A 6,000-nucleotide genomic window follows, 5' to 3' on the forward strand; every position below is an offset into this window, starting at 1 on the left:
TCAAGTTTGATTTGCCCTGACTCCAGAGTTTCTGCTTCCCCCACCCCACCATCCCCAGCACAAATTGTCATTTAGTCCCAGCTTAAAGCATACTGTTTGCATTGCAGAGAAAGGAACCGCTTTTACCTAGTGGATAATGAGCCAAATATAGGTGAAGCATTCTGATGCTTTTGGTCTTTGTGGGTACTTGAGGGCAGGGAGGGGCCTTGTGTGAGGGTGTCTCTGCAGACAGATTCAAGGGGGAAGTGGCTTCAAAAGGAAGGGACTGAAACGGAAGAAAACTTGCTGAGTGTGTTTAGCATGTCAGACATTATGTTTCATGCTGAATGATTTTCTTTCTTTTTTTTACTTTTTAAAATATATTTTTCACTTACATTTTATATTCAATATTGTTTTGTATTAGTTTCAGGTGTACAGTATAGTGGTTAGACAATGGCATACTTTACAAGTGTTCTTTCTGATACTTCAAGTACCCACCTGGCACCATGCACAGTTATTACAATATTATTGACTGTATTCCCTATGCTGTACTCTGCATCCCTGAAACTATTTTGTAACTATCATTGTGTACTACTCAATCCTTTTACCTTTTTCACCCAGGCCCTCTAACTCCTTCCCCTCTGTCAATTATTGTTCTGTCTTCTCTATCTATGAGTCTGCTCTGAATGATTTTCCTGAAGACCATTTAGGATGAGCATTTTTATCTCCATTTCTCGAAATAAAAAATATGGGTTCAGATAAGTTAAGTAACTACATCATGACAGGAAGGATATTATTTATTCCAGTTGTCAAGTGTTATATCCCCATGTCAATATTGCATCTCCTGCCCAGCACAAATTAGACTCTAAACAAAAAAAATGCATAGAAATATATTATTTGAAGGTTAACAAAAGACCAACCTGATTTTAAATCCAAGTCAACTCCAAAGTCTGTGCTGTTTCTATCATGCCAGGCTGCCCTTGGGAAGTTTAAAATGTGCTTGAGATGTTGAAACCAGTTCCATTTTAAAAGGATAACTTCTTATACAGATGCCTCAATGCAGCTGGTCCTTTGGGGAAAAAAAGTATTTGTAAGAATAAATACTTTTGGCATGTTTCTTGAACATTAAATACCTTTTACAAAATTATATTTTGATGAATTACATGTAAATGAATCAGAAACATGTGGCTTCCATTTCCTTTAGAATATACACACATGTGTATGGCAAAATGGGTTTTCCTAAATGCCACCTCCAATGTGTCCTTCCCTTATACCCCCAAGTATATTATATCCAAAAGGACTGGAAGGTCATCTGAGAAACCTGGAATCTCCCATCTCTGCTTCTGACTCCATAATAATGCATAGGTCATTTTGTTTTACAATAGCAGAGACAGTAACTATTAGTAAGGTGAGCTGTTAGCCTGACCAGGGCTTCCTCAGAACATGAGTCTCTCGTCACAACAAATACCTGTTTACCTATCTTGGGAAAGCTGAGCACTCAGTCAGTCATTGGAAGCAAAGAGACTTCCTATTCATGTCCAAGCTCTTAGATCATGTAAACTTTATAATACTAATGTGTGTATATTTTGAGCCTTTTTAAAAAAGGGACTTCATGCCTTGAGGCATTTTGTATGAACAATCCACTGGACTGGACACAATCAGATACTTATTTAGAACAAATAAAAGCTGTATGTCCTATGGAGTGTAAAACACACCCATCATTGTTTCACAGCACGTGTTAAACACAACATATGCAGCAGTGCAGCTGTGGACCAGAGCGATGGCTGGCTGGACTACAGGAGAGTCCAGAGGGCCCAGTCAAGCTTTTGAAGAGCTTTTTTATATCCATTCTCAAAAGTCAATACCTAAATGATAATCCTTGACTTCAATGTTCAACTTAGATCATTTGAACAAGTGATGTATCTATAGTTAGTTATTTATTTTAAATGTCTGTAAGTTATACAGAACAGGACCAGGCCACAAAACATGATCTTATTCACAGTGCAAAAGTACTAACTTCAAAAAATAAGTAACGTGTACAGATTTCACCTATGTATATACACATCACAATCTCTCGTGCCTCAGGGATCAAGGTAAATGAGTGATCAAGGGTAAAAGTCAGTCTGTTCTGTTGGCAGCTGTGAGAAGCAGGAATGAGCACAATCTCCCTGTAATATCAAATCCATAAATGTTAAATCACCAGCTGTAGATATATTTTTGAATCACAGAAATAGGTATATCTTTGCATACCTGGTATTTAACTTCTGTGACCAGTCACTTCTGGGCAAATCTATTTCTCTTATAACTGCAAACACTCCCTCTGCTGTCCACCCTCACCTCTTTCCTCCAGCCTGTCCTGAGCTACAAATGGAATGGCTGGATTGGTACTGGGGTGTCGGCCTGCATTCACTCTTGAGAAAATTTGCCAATGCTAGAGTGGAATTCTGCCAGATTAACTTTCTACCTCTTTTCCGTCTTCTTCTTTTTCTGTTCTCTCATAGAATTTCTGTTTTCAAGAAAAAATTTGATTCTGTTCAAGGTAATATGAATTGCACTCAAGAAAGGGAATTTAAGTTGGAAGCAAGAGACTACCAAGTTTATGTTTTCAGATTGGATGGGCAATGCTAGAATATATGAGAGAAAGACAAAAGGTCAATAATAATAAAGGTGGAAGAAAAGAACTGGGTATTATTGAATAAAATAAACTTAATATAAAGAATGTATTTTAGCTGTTTGCTTAGGTTATTTTCAATTTATTATAGGTCAGCTGTTGCATATTCTTTGTAGAGTCCTTCTGGAAAAGCACCACATCCTGTCTCATGGAGTTGCCTCAGTGAGAAGTATGGCTGAGATCATTGGTTTTGAAGGCAGGTATCTCCATTCCCCATTTTTCACATTACTTGTTATATAGCCAAATATGTTCTTTAGTGTTTACTCAAAATATTTATTGGATAGTTATTTTGTATACTCTAGATTTTACAAAGCACTTTTATATTTCATGTATCCTGAAATACATGTAATATTCTTATTCTTGTAAGAAGGAAGGTAAAAATTATGGAATGCTATTGTGTCCATTTGAGAGATGTGGACACAGAGGCTCATAGAGCTCATTTGACTTGTTCAGAGGCACAAAGCTAGTAAATGGCAGAATCGAGACTAGGAATACGCATGTAATTCTTAGACTCAATTTCTTCCCACACTGTACTTCACCAACCACCTGGATTAAAAACTGCCATGGATCTGCTTTAATGTAGTAAAATAAAAGTGACCCAAAAGTTTTAAGGCCCTGTGAAATAGTGATCATTTTCATATGCAAAACCGTTTGTCATTCTTGTTAAAAGAAAAAATCTGTGACAACATTTTCAGAGAACCGCATTATAGAATCAGCAGTCAGAAGCAAGTTTAGGTATGCATTTCTCTTGGAATGAATTAAGTTCATAGCAACAACAACAACAACAACAAAAACCCATATGACTACTGACTATAGTGAAATTATATGTAAAGGACATTTGATTGAGCATTTGTATCCCCCTAACATTCATGTGTTGAAGTCCACCCATTGTGATGGTGCTAAGAGTTGGAGCCTTGGGGAAGTAATTAGGTTTAGATAAGGTCATTGCACCCTCATGGTGGAATGAGTGCCCTTATAAGAAAAGGAAGAGACACCAGAGCTTCCTTTTTCTACCAGGTGAGGATACAGGGAGAAGATGGCTATCTGCAAGACAGGAACACAGCCTTTACCAAGGACTGAATGTTATAACATTGATTTTGAACTTCCCAGCTCCCAGAACTGTAAGAAATAAATTTTTATTTAAATCACATGGTGATTTTGTATTGTATTTTTTTACAGCAGCCTCATCTTGATCTATATCTAAGACAGGAATCTTGTAGAATATAAAATCCCTCTATGTGTCCAGGATTAAAACTTTCATCAGAGAATCAAGTCTATAAAAGTAATTAAGTAGAAAGTCTACAGAATAAAATGTAAGTATTAAAATGAAAAACTTAATAGATTTAATAGCAGATTGAATATAGGAGGAGGGAGCATAAATGATTCAAAAAAAGTGGTACAAACAATAAAAACATAGATAAAATGTGGGAAATATAGAAAAGAACATAAGATAATATGGAATATGGAGAGAAGTTCTCACATATGCATAATTAGATACCTAACCCAAGAGGAAAAGAAGACAGAGGTAAAGAAGTCTTTGTTCGATACTTACAAAAGACACCAAGCCACAGAAATTAAAGAAATTTATATGGCTTAAGAAGTACAAATACAAAGAATTTCAGTGAACATTATACGCATACTTCATAGCAAAATGCTAACAATCCAAAGACAAAAGTGAAAATCTTGACAGCGGTCAGATGAGAAGAAATACATTATTGCCTTCAAAGAAACAATAAGACTGGTGACTGGTTTTAAACACATTTATTGAGGCATATTTGAAGTACACTACATTGCATGTATTTAAAGTGTACAATGAAATCCTTTTTGACATATGTCACATATACCAGTGAAACTATAACCACAATAAGGTTTCAAAATATCTCTATCACTCTTAAAATTTCCTGTGCCCCTTGGTAACAATCCAGTCCTTTCCGTACCACATCCCCAGGCAACAACCCGCCTGCTTCCTGTCTCTGTAAATTGGTGTTGATGGTTTATAATTTTTATATGGATGGAACAATAGAACAGGAATTTCTTTTTGCCTGGATTCTTTTACTTGGGGTTGAGATTTCAAGATGTATTCTTTTTATTGCTGAGTAGTGGTTTATTGCATAATTATGCCAGAGTTTGTTTATCAATTTACCTGTGCCACACTGGAGCTAGTTTCAGCTTTTGCCCATTACAATAAAGTCACTATGAACATTTGTGTAAAAGTCTTTGCATGGACATATGCTGTTGATTCTCTTCAGTAAATGCTTAGCAGTAGAATGTTTGGATTCTACGATCCACATATATGTACACTGGTAATAAACGGTGAAGCTGTTTTCTAAAGTGGTTGTACCATTCTCTAGGCCCAGCAGTGGTGAAAGACAGTCCTACCTGCTCTACATTATCATGAGCACTTGATAAGTTTAGTTTTTTTTAAATTTTAGCCTTCTGAATGGGTTGGTAGTACAGTATATGGTTTTAATTAGAATGTCTTAAATTATTTTGAGCCTATTGATAATTGTTAAATTATTTAAATCCCTATGGACAATTAATATATGTTCACCCATAAAGTTTTCTTTAAATCTCTATGCATTTCCTTACTTTGTTGTCTTACTATTGATTTGTAATAATTTGTTAAGTATTCTTGCTAGGAGTCTTTTGTAGATGTGTTGCAAATACTTTAGCACATTTTGCAACTTCCCTTTTTGTTTTCTTGATGAGACATTTTGAAAAGCAAAACTTTAAAATTTTAGTGAAGCCTAATTTCTTTTGTCTTTTTTTAATGATTCGTCTTGTTTAGGTTCTAAGAAAACTTTACCTTTTCCAAGGTTTCAAAGATTAATTTCCTATACTTTATTACATAAGCATTATAGCTTTAAATTTTATATTTATTTCTATGATTAGTTTTGAATATAATCTGTGTATGGAGTGAGTAAGAGTCCAGGTTTGCTTCTTTATGGGTGTCTGGTTGATCTAGTACCATTTGTTGAAAGTGCTATGAAATTCTTGAATTGCTAGTTAAGTGATAAAACTACTAATTTATGATGACTCTGCTAAGTGAGGATGCATATTGTGATCTGTAAGATTAACATAAGGAAAATATAATACATGCTTAACACATTCATAGAGAGGGAAGATGATATAACAAAAAAGTATTCCATAAATTCAAGGAGAAGAAGAACAAAAATACAAAAGGACAAAGAGAAAAAATAAGACTATAGTAGATGTTAACCCAAATATACCTATAATATAATAAATGCAATCAGAATCAATACTCCAATAAAATGTCAAAACACATCAAACTGGATGTTCAACTAAAGGCTGTTTATAACAAATGCATCTTAAATATAAGGACGCAGAAA

The 6,000-nt window shown here is 35.0% G+C and overlaps 1 long non-coding RNA gene across 1 annotated transcript in view; it reads left to right on the plus strand.

Moving 5' to 3' along the window:
* Positions 1-2,838, plus strand: part of LOC118985658 (uncharacterized) — an 88,421-nt gene extending 85,583 nt beyond the window's left edge. The window contains exon 3 of the long non-coding RNA XR_005066165.1: positions 2,742-2,838. This is a non-coding gene — a long non-coding RNA (uncharacterized LOC118985658). The remainder of the gene's footprint in view (positions 1-2,741) is intronic.
* Positions 2,839-6,000: the final 3,162 nt, after the last annotated feature.

This window comes from Sturnira hondurensis, unplaced genomic scaffold, assembly GCF_014824575.4.
Source record: "Sturnira hondurensis isolate 20B ecotype Veracruz unplaced genomic scaffold, ASM1482457v3 Scaffold0000648, whole genome shotgun sequence".
NCBI classification, from domain to species: domain Eukaryota; kingdom Metazoa; phylum Chordata; class Mammalia; order Chiroptera; family Phyllostomidae; genus Sturnira; species Sturnira hondurensis.